This window comes from Podarcis pityusensis (genome assembly GCF_964106645.2).
Source record: "Podarcis pityusensis genome assembly, chromosome: 17".
Lineage (NCBI taxonomy): Eukaryota > Metazoa > Chordata > Lepidosauria > Squamata > Lacertidae > Podarcis > Podarcis pityusensis.
Genome location: NC_138042.1, coordinates 35,630,320 through 35,647,461, shown reverse-complemented (window position 1 = coordinate 35,647,461; position 17,142 = coordinate 35,630,320). Strand labels below are relative to the sequence as shown.

General features: G+C 45.7%; 2 long non-coding RNA genes across 3 annotated transcripts in view; both read right to left on the bottom strand.

Annotated features, from left to right (window-relative positions):
- Positions 1-3,500: 3,500 nt before the first annotated feature.
- On the bottom strand, positions 3,501-5,459 carry LOC308466111. The gene is made up of 2 exons (XR_013980674.1): positions 5,169-5,459; positions 3,501-3,599 (listed from the first exon to the last, which is right to left on the bottom strand). It is a non-coding gene; the product is annotated as an uncharacterized lncRNA (long non-coding RNA).
- A 2,542-nt stretch (positions 5,460-8,001) lies between these two features.
- Positions 8,002-17,142, bottom strand: part of LOC308466348 — a 35,149-nt gene continuing 26,008 nt past the window's right edge. The window contains exons 1-3 of one of the 2 annotated variants that reach the window (XR_013980785.1): positions 17,000-17,116; positions 13,515-13,562; positions 8,530-8,935 (exon numbers count right to left, since the gene is read on the bottom strand). This is a non-coding gene — a long non-coding RNA (uncharacterized lncRNA). Of the gene's footprint in view, positions 8,936-13,514; positions 13,563-16,999; positions 17,117-17,142 lie in introns of those variants that run through there. The other variant, XR_013980784.1, reaches the window with a different exon arrangement.

Below are 17,142 nucleotides of genomic sequence, written 5' to 3'. Positions count from 1 at the left end.
AGAAAAGAAAAAACAAAGAAAAAAACAAACCACATCAAACAATACAATACAAATTCAAAAAACAAAAATACACCGCAAACAGACAAAAATCAATCCATCATTCTCAAATCCTCAACTCTCATTACCTTCTTTCTTTGACCTCCTCCTCCCTTTTTTTGTATCCTAGTTAATAATTATCGCAGCAAATCCTTTCCATATTTCATAATATTCTGTCATTACATTACCTTAATCTATTTTCATCTTATCTTATAGAAAACCTTAAAAACTTAAAACTTAAATCTTATTTTTGCCGACTTCTCACAACCATAATATTCTTACCTAATTCTTTAAATATTTTTGCTAGAGCCAAGTAATTTCGTTCCAACATTTTTCTAACATTTATCAATTTTATAAAACAATCCTGGTAATAAAAAAAAAGAAATAGAAACAATCCAATCTTCATCCAGCGTCCCTTCCTCCTGGTCCCGGGTTTTGTCAGTCCTTTTTATCCCATAGATCTAGCGCATTAACCTGGTAACCTTATATCCGAGGCCCTTAAATCTCTTCCATGTCCCTTCCGCAGCTCTTCTTCATATTCTCCTTTCACTCGTGGGAACTCCAGCTTGGTGATGCTTTTGACCCTTTTCAACAAATCAGCCCCTTTTCCATAGTCCAGACTCAACAGCATGTGGTATTTAAAAACATGTTTCAGAATCCCTCCAAAATTGAGAGCCCCCACAGCTCCAAACATCTCACGGCCCATTGCCAGACTCGGTAAGTCCAAACATCCCTGCATAGGGGGGTCTATCCAACCCCCCATTTCCAAACCAATCCAAATTTTATCTTTCCAAATCTGGCTTTTTCCAAGTTCATTTGTCGAATCCAAAAACTCATGTTCCTGCAAGGCCGCAGCTCCCTCCATCTCTGGTGCCCAAGATTCAGCAACATCCTCTTCTCTCATCTGCTCTGTCAGGACACACTCCTGATCTAATTCCTGGGTGGGCTCCACATAGTTTCCCACTGCCTGTTCAAAATTTCTGGCCGCATTAGTCATCAAATCCATCTTCTCACTTAACTGTTCCAGTAGGGCACTTGTTTTACAGAGAGCACACAACAAAGCCTCTGAATACATTGTCTTACAAGGTCACAAGTCCATTCCCACGATTGTAATCTGTGACAGCTGCAAGCTCCCTTGGAATGCTTTCTAAAGACACTGCATCAGCTGTCCCTGCCCTGGTGCTTCCTCCTCCTCCTCCTCCTCTCCCATTATTTCCCAGTTTTTCCCCTCATTTGCCTCTGAGCTGGTGACCTCCCTCCCAGTTGCAATTCTGAACTGTCTCCTTCTTCTCTGGAAAGGTCAGGCTGGGGAGGCGGTCTCCACCATTCCTCCTCTGCCCAGTCCCTGACACCCTCCCAGTAAGCAACCACAACCCACCTGCTAGGCAACCAGCAGAGAAGAAGAAGAGTTTGGATTTGATATCCCGCTTTATCACTACCCGAAGGAGTCTCAAAGCGGCTAACATTCTCCTTTCCCTCCTCCCCCACAACAAACACCCTGTGAGGTGAGTGAAGCTGGGAGACTTCAGAGAGAAGTGTGACTGGCCCAAGGTCACCCAGCAGCTGCATGTGGAGGAGTGGGGAATCAAACCCGGTTCACCAGATTACGAGTCTACTGCTCTTAACCACTACACCACACTGGCTCTCCACCCCCATAAGAATTGCTGTGCGGAACATTCATTGTGCTCCCTCTTCCAGCCAATGACATAAGGACAATGACCCAACAGTACGCAAGGACTGCAGCCTCTGTCCCCCTCGCTTTTGCCACCCGTTGGTGGAATCAAAGGCTCGACTCGCTGGAAAGCAAAATACAAGCAAGGAGATGTAAAAACGGGTTTCCCCCTTTCAATGTGAGCTTTCTTTGCTTTGATTTCCCAGGCTGCCATCCTTGGCAGCCTCCCCCGGCAAAAGCCTCAGAGGGAAGCAAGTCAGAAAGATCCGTCAGTCCGGGGCATGTTTGAGCTGATGCTTAGTCAAGCAGGCAAACTGTGGCTGACAGATAACATCTTTGGAAGAAGGTAGTTGAGCGGGTGTCAAGGAGGCTGAAGAAGATGGATGAGAAAAAGGAAACTGACCAACAAGGTTGGCCACGCCTGTATCTGGACCGATCCATTCCCAGCATGAAATAGTTTGGTCGTGGGCCAGAGAACTGCCTCTCCCTGCTTTGCAGCCCAGCTTCTTATCTTGTACACTGTGTGAGGATGGGGAAGATAAATTTTTAGCTTGTTTGCATTTTAGTGAGGAATTCACACTTTACGCGCTAACACACAGCTGTCCTTCAAATTCCCATTTCTCCAGATTTTGCACTATAGTTGTCTAACCAAACAATGTGTGCTAAAATGTATGTTTTACAGAAAAGTGTGAATAATTTGTTTTCATTTTCATTTCAGATGTTCATACAGTTATACAGTCGTACCTCGGAAGTCGAATGGAGTCCGTTCTGGAAATCTGTTTGACTTCCAAAACGTTCAGAAACCAAGGTGTGGTTTCTGATTGGCTGCAGAAAGCTCCTGCAGCCAATCAGAACCGGCGGAACCCGCGTCAGACGTTCAGGTTTCAAAAAATGTTCACAAAGCAGAACATTACCTTCCGGATTTGTGGCATTTGGGAGCCAAAATGTTTGAGTCGCAAAACATTCGACTTCTGAGGTACAACAGTACCGTATAATATTCAGAATTTCTAAGTGGTGTGCAAAGAATGTTTTTTAAGAACCACACAGAGAACAAGAACAATTAAAATTCATCATAAAAACAGAAAACACTCTTAAAATGAATGAAAATAGCACATTAAAATGCAATGTAATGGGGGGATTGCGTGCAAAAATGTCTGGGTTAGAAGAAATTAGAATAAAGATGCTAATGAGTTTTCATGATGATTTATTATTATCATTTTTTAAATGTAAACAAATTTGTAAACTGCTGCAGAAATGTAGAGGACTGAATTTATGATTGGAAAAATTAGAACTGAAAGAAACCAAAACTGACAAATTCCTCCGTTCCTAACTCTGAGGAAGTAAAATTCCCCAATTCTTTAAATCACAAATGCTTAAAATTAAGTTTTCTAAACAAGTTGAAATGCTTCTTTCATAGCTATCCGTTGCATTAGCAAGCCAGCTGTTTCGTCAACAGAACAGAATGGAAATAATTTAAGGCGCTGTAAAAACATCATTCTGCAACAAGCCATGTCGATTTTCAGAAAAGTTGTCCTATCCCTGCCGCCCCAGCCAGATATAGAGGTATTGTAAATAATACCAGAGGCCCTGCTGTTAAGGAGTGCTTCAGCTTTCCTCATATTTCCTCATATTCAGTCCAAATATCTGGAGTACTAGGGAACCCCGACCACTGGAATATGTACTGGTCTTTTAAAGTAGAAATTAAACTACACCTTCCATCAGCTCCAGTCCCACAATGTCTGGAGGGTCACAGGTTGCAACATTTAAAAATATGGTTTCCAGAGGCAAGGAAGGAAATGAAAACTTTCTTTATGGAAACGGCCAACACAGAGTTAGTTACAGGAGATAAGTGGCTTGCTCTTCGATTCACATGGAAGGTCCTACTCGGCTCCTGCGGTGAAGAAGAATGATTGCAGTGACAAGCTCCCTTGTGCGGCTAAAAGAATTATTACTCGAAGCCAAGCCTCAGAGTGCAGCATCGTTAATAAGCTTCCTCCAGGAAAGACATCATTCAGCCAGGCAATGATCTGTAATCCTGATGGTTCCTTAAGATCAAGCTCTGCCACAGCAGGCACTGCGATGCCCGCCTCCATCTATGGCTTGTTTGCTGACTGATTGAGGCTACCTTCAGTTCAATAACAGAACAGAGGGAGCATGGAAAGGGAGGACAGTGGGGAGAGGGGGTTATAAAATTATGAATATAGTAGTGGAGAGTGGGGCTTTCTTCCCTCTCTCACTCATAATATTAAAACTCTGGGCTCACTCCAAGCAAAAATGAACACTTGCGAACTTGCGATAGAAGGAAGGAGCAGCTTCATACACCGGGCAGAATATGTGAGGACCAGTTCTATTCTTCTAGAGCAGCCTTTCTCAACCTCCGGGTCCCCAGATGTTGTTGAACTACAAATGCATCTCGAGGCCCCGAGACCCACCCCCAAAATAAATACACACGGACACTTATATTAGTTTAAGTTTTGGGGCAAAATTTTTGGCCACAACTTTATTGAAATACAATCACGTGAGCGGTATTGGCTTAGGCATTGACTCCCCGCTATAACTGGCTCCACCTCTCAGGGCAATCATCTAATGGGGTAAACCAAACGAGGGAGCTAGGTCGATGAGGACCAACCGAAGCTCACCCCGGGGTTCCTGTGGTCCTGGCATGGCCCTAGTCCCTCAAGCGGACTTCGGATGAGATCCAGGACCCCCAGATTCCTTTTACGGAATACCCAGTTCCTGGAGGGGCAGGTGATGGCCGCACCTCCCCTCCCCACAATCCAACTGAGCCATTGCCTAACCGCCACCTTACAAGTTGTGACGATTTGCTGAGGGGTAGACGAAAACCAAATGGCTAAAGCCAATCTTCCAAATGGAAAAATTCCTACCCAGCCCCTGTTCCAAAACAGGTGACCCAAACCAAAGAAAGGCCAAGCGACTCTACCTAAACTAGGGAGGTTGGGCGGGTGTTCAACAGTGCAAAGCAAGTGCCCCTCCTTGCATCACACTGCTGTTTTTAAAGCCCCTGGGATCACGCCACACACTGGGGATTGGCTAAAATCGCCTGGTGTGATCCCAGGGGAATGGCCAGGACTTCTTGCTCCTCCCCGCCATTCTAACCCTATCAGGTGAGCTCTTGGGTCCCGTGCGCAACCAGGACCCTCTGTTATGAGGATCCCATCTCCCATCACCCCTAGCTAGCAAGGCCAGAGCTCAGGGATGATGGGAGTTGTAGTCCAACAACATCTGGGGACCCACAGGTTGAGAACCACTGTTCTAAAGAAAGAGGTGCCGGAAATCACCATGATCACCTCGGTTGTTCTCTTATAATGGCAATGGTGCCCACTTACAAGGTGCTGGAACTGAGTTCTGGCTGAAAAAAGCCTCAGTGATGAGTCACTAGGTTAGATTGTACTAGAAAATGATTAAAACTAATTTGTAAGGCTCAATTTGCTGCACTTACATTCCACTGGTTAGCTTAATTTGGACCCAAACTGTGCAGAATATGACTATTTCATTTCAGGGACTTTTAGCCACGAAAACGAAGGGTGGAACTGCAAGCCAGGGTGTATCTCTGAATGGTACATGAGTGGGGATGAACAGCAGATGAAGACCATCAGCTTTAGGTCCTGGTTGGGAACAGAACTCAAGAACAGATGGACCTCTGACCTGATGCAACATGCTTCTTCTTCTGCATGCCATGGCGCTCTATATTAATACCTCATCTGGGAGAGAATACTCAGTAATCATGGCTCCTCCCTATGGCGTTTGCCCTCCTAGGTGACATCATGCTGGGTCATAATGAAAGGGTTAAATGAGTGTGAAGTGATTGGCAAGTGGGAACCGAAGGGGAGGAGTTAGAGTTAGAGTTAGAGTTGTGGAGAGTCAGTCAGGTGTTAGAGAAGGGAGAGTGAGGATACATCTGTGGGTTGGGATAGTTTGATGTGAGAGAGTGAAAGAATCTGTTAGGAGGAGTCAGATAGACAATTGGGATAATTAGTTAGAAGTTATTAGGAAGGTATAGGCCGGTAAGAACCTAAGATTAAGAAACTGACAAGAAAAATTATCTGAAAACATAAACTTGTAAAGCTTATAAAATAAACTTGTTTATTTGGTTTAATGTTAACAACTGTCTGGACTCGAGAGAAACGGGTTGGTGGCAGCGGGGAAGCAATCACAGTGGTGGCACAGGGATCAATAGACCATCAAACGTCCGGTGGCCCTGTGTGATCGCCACAAAAGTGGTGGCAGGGGTGGGATAACATCAATACCCGCCACTACTTTTGTGGCGATCACACAGGGCCCCCGGACGTTTGACGATCACACTCCCACTTAGGACAGGGCTGCATTCTCCTGCTTTAGGGATCCACCGTTACTTCTGTGGCACCAGCTGACATAATAGCAATTCCCATCTTGATCTCATTCATATTTGCATGCTTAGCAGCCAGTATGCTCCATACTATCACAACATAGCATGTTTGCCATAGGTTTCACGATTGCTTTACTACAGTGTTGTAGTATTCAACATCTGAAGGCAACCCTGCTTAGGGAAGTTTTTTAATGTTTGATGTTTTATCATGTTTTTTAATATTCTTTTGGGAGCAGCCATATGGGCAGGGTATAAATATATTATTATTATTATTATTATTATTATTATTATTATTACTATGACGCTTCAAAATGTAGACCCTCCAAGTCTCCCTATTTTCCAAGGACAGTCTAGGATTTACAGAAGCTGTCCCAGTTTCTTATTTGATCCCAGAATGTCCCACTTTTCCTTAGTAAAGGTAAAGGGACCCCTGACCATTAGGTCCAGTCGTGACCGACTCTGGGGTTGCGGCGCTCATCTCGCTTTATTGGCCGAGGGAGCCGGCATACAGCTTCCGGGTCATGTGGCCAGCATGATTAAGCCACTTCTGGCGAACCAGAGCAGCGCACGGAAATGCCATTTACCTTCCCGCCGGAGCAGTACCTATTTATCTACTTGCACTGGCGTGCTTTCGAACTGCTAGTTTGGCAGGAGCAGGGACTGAGCAACGGGAGCTCACCCCATCGCATGGATTCGAACCGCCGACCTTCTGATTGGCAAGTCCTAGGCTCTGTGGTTTAACCCACAGCGCTACCTGCATCCCCTTTTCCTTAGGATGTCGTTATTGCCATTGGAGAAATGTTGGAGGGTTTGGCATTATGCGACACCCGAGCCAAGAAGATAACTATCTATACAACCTTCAGAAGATGTCTGAAGGCAGCCCTCTAATGCCAGCATAATTCCTATCCTGAAAAGGCAACAGTGGAAGAAGGACATCTTCTCCATAGTCTGAGGTGAACAAAACACACAAACTCTGCTCATTGTGGAGTCAGTCCCCTCCCCCTCAAGGAACCTGTCAGGATCCCATTGAACCCAGACCCTGGGGACCTTGGGAAGAGTGAGGGGCTGAAGATAGGATGCAACTGTCAGTAAGCAGAGGTGATGTAGGGATGAATGAATATGTCAATGAACCAATGAATATGAATGAATATGTCAATTTTGATTTGTCCCAGTTTCTCATTTTTCAATCATTTCCCGGTTTGCCACATTTCTGCACTTTTTTTTTAAAGTCAAAAATACATCAGCATTTCCTTGCGCTCTTTCTTTGACATACATTTCATCAATTAATTTTCCCTGATGCAACAGTTTTCTGTATGTTAATGTTAGATGCATTTTTAATCCACACTTTCCCCAGGGGTCAGTTTTGTACCCATCGTTTGGTTGGAAGACTACATTCCCCCCCAAAATTAAGAGTGAACATTTTGAAGAATAGCTGTGTTTCAGCTTGGGTACTGTTTCGGGGAGAAGTGTGAAGCTAGCTGGTTCCCTGTAAGATGTAAAGAGAACCAAATTTCTCCCCTACCCCCTAATGCAGGCTTCCTCAACCTCGGCCCTTGAGATGTTTTTGGCCTACAACTCCCATGATCTCTAGCTAGCAGGACCAGTGGTCAGGGATGATGGGAATTGTAGTCTCAAAACATCTGGGGGGCCGAGGTTGAGGAAGCCTGCTCTAACGGATCAGGCTCAGAATCAGTATGTAGAGTCCTCTGGCACTAGTTAGGGCCATAGCGCTTTGAAAGGACCTACTGCTACTGCCTACCCTTGGCCCCTTCTAATCTCCCTCTCCAGTGTTCAGCTTTGAAACTATGTTGTGGACTGGCATCACCAATCAGAAGAGTGCCATTTTGGTTGACGTCAAGTAAGCCATTTGTGGGTGGGTTGGTGGGTTTCCCAGTGGCATAAAAAAGACCCCTGGACGGTGAAGTCCAGTCAAAGGTGTCTATGGGGTTGCAGCACTCATCTCACTTTCAGGCCAAGGGAGCCAGTGTTTGCCCACAGACAGCTTTCCGGGTCATGTGGCCAGCATGACTAAACCGCTTCTGGTGCAACGGAACACTGTGACGGAAACCAGAGTGCACGGAACCACCATTTACTGCCGCAGTGGTACCTATTTATCTACTTGCACTGGTGTGCTTTCAAACTTCTAGGTTGGCAGGAGCTGGGACAGAGCAACGGGAGCTCACCCCATCGCAGGGATTCGAACCGCTGACCTTCTGATCAGCAAGCCCAAGAGGCTCAGTGGTTTAGACCACAGCATCACCCGCATCCCAGTGGCATAGGACAGGTCCACAAGCTTGGGATGAAGAGAAAGAGGAAATGGAAGCCATAGGGAAAAGCAAGGTAGGAGGAAATTCAACTTGGAAAGGAAGTTGAGCGTGGCACACAGTGTATCTCCAGGACCAAATTTCCATAGATATCCATGACTTAGTGGGCATTTCACTGCTTTTTATTGATTCTGAAACAGTATCTCCCCCAGCATTTGTAAATGACAGGTGAGACAATGAATGCAGTCAGCTAGACCAAGCAAATGAGTTATTAGCTACTCATTTCAAGGCAGAAACATCAACAGCTCAGCTACAGGCTCGTGAAGCTGCAATGCTTGGCTCATCCACACTGTCACATTCCGCAACAGGCCCCGGCACGTCCGCTTTCTACAACAGATTTAACAAGCAAACCACCAAGGGACGAGCCCTTTCCGTGGCAGGGTTCACATGTCCCCAGTGGTAGCTCTGCGTTGAAACCATTTTAGGTGACACTGAGTAACAGCCTGTAGAAATTTGATGCACGGTAATTGCAAGCATGAGCAGTCCCACCACAGGGACATCAGTTCTTGGGCAGAAATTGTTGGTTATGATGTATTCCTATAAGAAAAAGAGAGAAAATACATTTCTTGCAACTCTACCAGATACTGAATCTATGTATTTTGCATAGAATCTAAGCAATAAGTGCTAAAATCTACCCAGTGAGCATCTCTGTGAAAGTCTTTGGTTCAAATCTCAACATAGCCTCAGCTCTGCCTCGGAAATGTAGCCATCTATGAGCAGCTCTTTTAGCTGGGTAGCTCAGTTGGTAGAGTGTGGTGCGGTCAATGCCAAATGTTATGTATTCAGGGTCACCTTTGACTGGACGTAAACATCTGGGATCCTTTACCCCTTTACCATATGTTAAGTTGTGGGTGAACATATCAGACGACACAGCGATTCTTCAAACAGCTCTTGTTTATTCACAGGCCAGGACAGAACTGAACTGAAGGGTTCAGTCAGCCTGCTTATATAGAGCTCCAGTACAACGTTACTGTAACAACTTTCTAAAACTATCCAATCACTGAACATCACTTTCAATCCTTTATTTGCATAACTATCTACAGTATCCCCCTGCTGGCCCAGGGTGAGAACTTCAGTACATAACACCACACACACACACACACACACACACACACGTATTAATAGGCAGAAGCATGTCCATCCCCAAAGCACAAGACGTCAATTTCCTCATTTGTTAGACATAATGATGAAGGTTGAATAAGTTTTGCTTTTGTGCTCTTGCACGCTACCTAGGATTTATATATATATAAATTTTTATTAGTTTTTTAACATATCACTTCCAACAGTAATTAAACATACTTTTACATCTTATTCATTGTTTTTTTTACTTCCATCAGTCCTGTCTGAAATTTTTCCAATCTAATCTCTTAGTATGCATTTCTTATTTTCCCTATTACATTTCAATCTCATAATCAATATCTCTATCTTTTTCTACTTTGTAATACAAGATGGGTGACACCTGGCTTGAGAGCAGTACATGTGAAAAGGATCTAGGAGTCTTGGTTGACCACAAACTTGACATGAGCCAACAGTGTGACGCGGCAACTGAAAAAGCCAATGCAATTCTGGGCCTCATCAATAGGAGTATAGCATCTAGATCAAGGGAAGTAATAGTGCCACTGTATTCTGCTCTGGTCAGACCTCACCTGGAGTACTGTGTCCAGTTCTGGGCACCACAGTTCAAGAAGGACACTGACAAACTGGAACGTGTCCAGAGGAGGGCAACCAAAATGGTCAAAGGCCTGGAAACGATGCCTTATGAGGAACAGCTAAGGGAGCTGGGCATGTTTAGCCTGGAGAAGAGGAGGTTAAGGGGTGATATGATAGCCATGTTCAAATATATAAAAGGATGTCACATAGAGGAGGGAGAAAGGTTGTTGTTTTCTGCTGCTCCAGAGAAGCGGACACGGAGCAATGGATCCAAACTACAAGAAAGAAGATTCCACCTAAACATTAGGAAGAACTTCCTGACAGTAAGAGCTGTTCGACAGTGGAATTTGCTGCCAAGGAGTGTGGTGGAGTCTCCTTCTTTGGAGGTCTTTAAGCAGAGGCTTGACAACCATATGTCAGGAGTGCTCTGATGGTGTTTCCTGCTTGGCAGGGGGTTGGACTCGATGGCCCTTGTGGTCTCTTCCAACTCTATGATTCTATGATTCTATGACTTTGTATATTTCTCCTTGCAAAACTTCTTGTAGTCCTACTGGCGTAATTTGTTGATTACAGTTGCTCTTCAAATAACACTACCTAGGATTTTTGAAGGGTGTGTGTGTGTGTGCACAGGTACATACATATTTGTGTATTTGTGTCCATGTCATAAATGAGAAATGTGTCATGGAGAACGAGTGATTCAGGCGAGACATTCCATCAAGCTGTGTTTCCTGGTGCTGAAGCCCAGTGGCAGGACAATACCGTATTTTTCGCTCTATAAGACGCACCAGACCACAAGATGCACCTAGTTTTTGGAGGAGGAAGACAAGAAAAAAAAATATTCTGAATCTCAGAAGCCAGAACAGCAAGAGGGATTGCTGCGCAGTGAAAGCAGCAATCCCTCTTGCTGTTCTGGCTTCTGGGATAGCTGCGCAGCCTGCATTTGCTCTATAAGATGCACACACATTTCCCCTTACTTTTTAGGAGGGAAAAAGTGAGTCTTATAGAGCAAAAAATACGGTAATTAATACTGCAACCAGAGGGAAACAGGAGGGTGCGGGTGAGCACACGCAAATCATACACAGAGAGGGGGAAAGCTGATCTTCAGGAGCCATTTGCAAGATAATGCTCCCGTTTGTGTGTGTGTGTGTGTGTGTGTGTGTGTGTGTAGCAGGAAACATGAACAGGCGGAGGCTATGCCAAGCAGAGACAGGAGCAGCCTGGGACGGAAGGGAGAAGCAGAGAGCTGCCATGGAGGTCACAGCAAAATATTGCTAACTTCCTTGCTTCCGCCCTGGTGCAGTTACGCACTCTCGGTGCCTGGAGGTTATAGGCAAGGACATGAGATATTTGCTGTACCAGGTTAATCATACACTAGAATCTGCTTCATTTCCTTAAATTCTTGATAAAAGTCTGAGTCACCGTGCTGAGCTCTGTCAGTTTATTTACTCTTCAGCGTGGGCCAAAGAGGGAGGCGATGCGAATCTCCCAGCAAATAGCTGGCATAACCCAAAGCCTTTTGACTGTGATGGCTAATTTCACAGGAATATTAAACTTCCAGTACAACATGGGGAGGGCATTGGGAGGGGTAGCAAAGGCCACAGCCACTTTATAGTCTGATAATTCATTCCTATACTAGGCCACTGAGTGAAGCTGGGGCAGGAAATGAACTCCAGAAAAAGATTCTCATTCATTTGGCTCTACTTTCTCTCGGTGGACTTTGGTCAGAAGCTCCACTGACCTCTAGCTAAACACTCCCAACAGAATTTCTCGCAAGCCTTTCTCATTTATTTATTTATTTTGCCAAAACGCATCTAAAGGCACAGATCTAAACCCGATTTTTGCACCCTGCCAATTTAAGAGCTGGAGGCAACGATGTTCACACCGCCAGTAATTTGCTGCCAAGAATGCTCAGAATGCCTGGAACAGCTCCACAATGTAATAAAATAATTAGTGGAAGCATCAGGCAAAAAATTAAAAGAATGCAGAATAGACAGGGCAAAAGCCTAGGACACGTGTGAGGAAATGAGCGGTGGGGAGATATCATCTCTCAGCTTCTGCTTCTGCATAAAACTGTTCATGGAACCCTGAATTTCAGGGCAAAAGAAGTTGCCATACACCAAGACAGACCATTGGTCCATCTCGCTCAGTATTGTCAACAGAGAGACAGTGTGGTGCAGTGGTTAGAGTGCTGGACTGGGACCTGGGAGACCAGGGTTCAAATCCCCACTCAGCCATGAAGTTCACTAGGTGACCTTGGACCAGTCACTCACTCTCAGCCTAACCAACCTCACAGGGTGATTTTGACGATAAAATGGGGAGGACGCCAGCTCAGCTCCTTGGAGGAGAGGTGAGATCTAAATGTAAGAAAGAAGGGGGGGGAGAGAGAAAGAATTGGTGAGTGGCAGAGCTCTCATCCAGTGCCACCAGAAGATGCCAGGGATTGAACACAGGACCTTCTGCATACAAAGCAGTGGTGTAGCATGGTTTGCCGGTGCTGGGCAAGTGTTGCACCCCCTGGTAGATTAGGAACTGGGTGGAGGAATGTGCTGGGGAGGTGGGGGGTTTCCACCCTGGGAAACTTTCCTGACAAGGGGCCACCCCCCCACACACACTCACTATGCTTCTGGTGCAAAGTAAGTGTGCTGCTACTGGTCTGTTATGGTCTGAATTACTGGTCTGAATTATGGTGCTGGAGGAGACTCTTGAGAGTCCCATGGACTGCAAGAAGATCAAACCTATCCATTCTGAAGGAGATCAGCCCTGAGCGCTCACTGGAAGGACAGATCCTGAAGCTGAGGCTCCAGTACTTTGGCCACCTCATGAGAAGAGAAGACTCCCTGGAAAAGACCCTGATGCTGGGAAAGATGGAGGGCACAAGGAGAAGGGGACGACAGATGGTGGGACAGTGTTCTCGAAGCTACAAACATGAGTTTGACCAAACTGCGGGAGGCAGTGGAAGACAGGAGTGCCTGGCGTGCTCTGGTCCATGGGGTCACAAAGAGTCGGACACGACTAAACGACTAAACAACAACTGGTCTGTTGGCTCACTGAATGCATAGTATACTCCAATATTTCCCTACTGTTAGAAACTCACCAATAACCAGTGATAGTTCCTTTAAGGGGAATTGGGGGGGGGGGTTGCCCCATATTTCTCCTTTGCCTATTGTCACCGATACTCATAGCATCTTGTAGATTTATGTGCATCTTGTTTTAATACCGTGCAAGTGGGTGAAGAGTAAATGGATGGATATTTACGATAATTGGGTGCGGGTTTTCATTTTTAATGACAAATGCATGGGTTTCTCACGGAAAAAGAGCATATGAGGCCCAGTCCAACGATTTCCATTTTGTGTACTATTAAGTTCTATGCAATTCTCCGAGGTACGAGATAGCACTGCGCCATTAATTGACTACAGTTGATAACACGGTACTTTTAACCTACTTTTCCATTTTAAACAATACTCACGCGGCTCACAAAATCCGCACAATGCAATCCATCAGAGAGCAAAATGAACTAATAAAACAGAAAGGAGAAAACAGAAATTTAAAATGTTATCAGTCCATGGAGATTAAAAGACCACCTCAACATATTTTTTGAAAGAAAGAAAAATACAGTTAAAAGGCAGCACAAAAACACCCTTCAATGATTATGTCTTTACTGCCGGCCAAACGGTGAGCAGAAATGGAGTTGGGTGAGACTCATTCAGGAGGACATCCCATAACCTCGGTGCCGCAGTAGGCTGGGCCTATTTCCACCACACGGGAAAAATAGACAATGGAGTGCACCTCTGGGGGGGGGGGTGAAGTCAACCTCCCCGGGGTGCAAGCGTGGGCAGTGTGCATGAAGAATTTTACTGGACTGTCCACATATAATTCTGCTTTTCCAGTTGTTCTGCATTGTTTCCCCAATATTACCGCATTTTGAGCATCTGAAGGGGCACTCCTGCACTTGTTGGCATCCATCTGTCTCGAGAGACAATGGAGTGTGCCTTCTCTCCTGGGTGCAAGCCTGGGCAGTGTGTGTGGAGGTGCCCAGACAACAAGACTCCCCACTCTTGGTCTCGGTGATGTGGTCCAAAGGAAAGCAGAGCAATACGTTTGGCATCTGCTTGGCTGCCAGATAAGGGATGCTGGTGGCGCTGTGGGTTAAACCACAGAGCCTAGGACTTGCCGATCAGAACGTCGGCGGTTTGAATCCCCGTGACGGGGTGAGCTCCTGTTGCTCGGTCCCAGCTCCTGCCAACCTAGCAGTTCGAAAGCACATCAAAGTGCAAGTAGATAAATAGGTACCACTCTGGCAGGAAGGTAAATGGTGTTTCCGTGGGCTGCTCTGGTTCGCCAGAAGCGGCTTAGTCATGCTGGCCACATGACCCGGAAGCTGTACTTCGGCTCCCTCGGCCAGTAAAGCGAGATGAGCGCCACAACCCCAGAGTCGGTCACGACTGGACCTAAGGGTCAGGGGTCCCTTTTCCTTTACCTTTTTGGCTGCCAGATATATCACCCACCCCTCCCCTAATACCCCATACCTCCATTGTGGCTAATGGGAATTTAAGGATACATGTCTGTCATTCATTCCTTGCAGGAGATGCCAGTGTACCCGCAGCAAACAGAATTGCTGTGTAAAGTGTGGAGCGGCTCTGACAGTGAGCGAAAGGAGCCAGCCCGCTGGTTCATGAATAATTCACATTTTTCAAAATAAAATAAAACAGGGGTCGGTGTCCCTCATTGCCTCGCAAACACTGGCATCAAATTTCAAAACAGTAATTAAGTCTCCTCCAAACAGAGATGAAAAATATCCTGTAGGACTTAAGCGCTCTATCAAAAATCTCACCCGATCGGACCTGAATGCTCTCTGCAAACTTTTCACGGCACCAGACACCAAGAATTATTTGTAAGATTTTCACAAGGGGTTTTCAGGGTGGAATAAATCTCTGAGACAATCAGGTTCCATTTGGGAACAATTCATCAGCAGGGAGACAGACAGAGTGTGCAGAATAAATTACTCTTCTGATCTGGCAATGATGGGTCACCCATAAGAACCTTTGGAGAGAAGCAACTGAGCTGGGACCCCATAAAAACCAGAATGCAGAGTCCGCAAATTGAAACCGGAATGCACTTTCTCCCTCTTTCCCCACCTGCATCTTTCCCCCCTATGGAATGAGATATTTTAAGAAGAAGAAGAAGAAGAGTTTGGATTTGATATCCCGCTTTATCACTACCCGAAGGAGTTTCAAAGTGGCTAACAATCTCCTTTCCCTTCTTCCCCCACAACAAACACTCTGTGAGGTGAGTGGGGCTGAGAGACTTCAGAGAAGTGTGACTAGCCCAAGGTCACCCAGCAGCTGCATGTGGAGGAGTGGGGAAGCGAACCCCAGATTACAAGTCTACTGCTCTTAACCACTACGCCACACTGGCTCTCAAGAGGCTCAGACTAGGTAAAGACTATACATTTAACACTGAGACCCCATGGATATAAGGTGGTATATAAATTCAATAAACAACAACACCAAAAGAATCCTTGGAACTGTGGTTTACCCCACTCAGCACCCTTAACAAACTACAGGATTGTGCATCTTGGCCAATGGTCAGATGACCCAGCAGCATCTGGAGGTCCAAATATTAGCTCCCCCCAGCTTCAAAGCTCCTCCATCTCTCTCCTTATTTCCTTGCCCAGAACTCTTTCTTCAAGACAGATGTTGCTGGATTTCAGCATCTGTCAGCCTCAGTCAACATGGCCAGCGATCAAGGATTAGGGGATCTGTGGTACAGCAAAATCTAGAGAGCCACAGATTCCTCAACTCCAACTTCTCTGCCTCCTGCTGCCTTGGCCTGGCCTTCTCTGAAAGAGTTTCTCTGAAAGGGAAACACCCTTATTCCAAATAGGATTCCTCGCAAGAAAAGGGGAAAGTTGACAGCTATGCTTTTCCTCGTCCCCTTATCCATTTTCACTTTCTCTTTAATTAGGTCCCACTTACTCCGTCCAGACCCGCCAAGTATCCCTATTTTCCAGGGACAGTCCTGGATTTACAGAAGCTGTCCCAATTTCTGATTTGATCCCAGAATGTCCCACCTTTCCTTAGGATGTCCCTATTTTCATTGGAGAAATGTTGGGGCAACCCCTGAGCCAAGGGGATAAGTATACAACCTTTAAAAGACATCTGAAGGCAGTATAGGGAAGTTTTTAAAAAATGTTTAATGCTTTATTATGTTAAATGTTAAAGCTATGGTTTTCCCAGTAGTGATGTATGGAAGTGAGAGCTGGACCATAAAGAAGGCTGATCGCCGAAGAATTGATGCTTTTGAATTCTGATGCTGGAGGAGACTCTTGAGAGCCCCATGGACTGCAAGAAGATCAAACCTCTCCATTCTGAAGGAAATCAGCTCTGAGTGCTCACTGGAAAGACAGATCGTGAAGCTGAGGCTCCAATACTTTGGCCACCTCATGAGAAGAGAAGACTCCCTGGAAAAGACCCTGATGTTGGGAAAGATGGAGGGCACAAGGAGAAGGGGACGACAGAGGACGAGATGGTTAGACAGTGTTCTCGAAGCTACCAGCATGAGTTTGACCAAACTGCAGGAGGCAGTGGAAGACAGGAGTGCCTGGCGTGCTCTGGTCCAGGGGGTCACGAAGAGTCGGACATGACTAAACGACTAAACAACAACAACATCATGTTTCTAAATATGTTGGTAGCCACCCAGAGTAGCGGGGACAACTCAGTCAGATGGGTGGGGTATAAATATTATTATTATTGCTGCTGCTGCTGCTGTTGAATAAGACGTCCCTATTTTCATGGAGAAATGTTGGGGGGTATGTTTCATTTCTGAGAGCAACTCCTAAGCTCTCCTCTGCTGCTCAACTTCACTGTGACATCATCCCCTCAGCTTTTGTGATATCATCACTGCCCATCCAGCTGTTGCCTGGGGCTTCATCGCTGCCACAAAATCCCTTACCTGTTTGAGCATCTAACATGCAGCTTCGCAGAGGCCTGGAAAATCCCAACCAGCAGGACAGGAGGGAACATACAGATCTGCAAGATGCCAAATTCCAAATTCACAAAGCCGGCAGCTGAAAGGGAACAAGAAGGGCGGGAGCA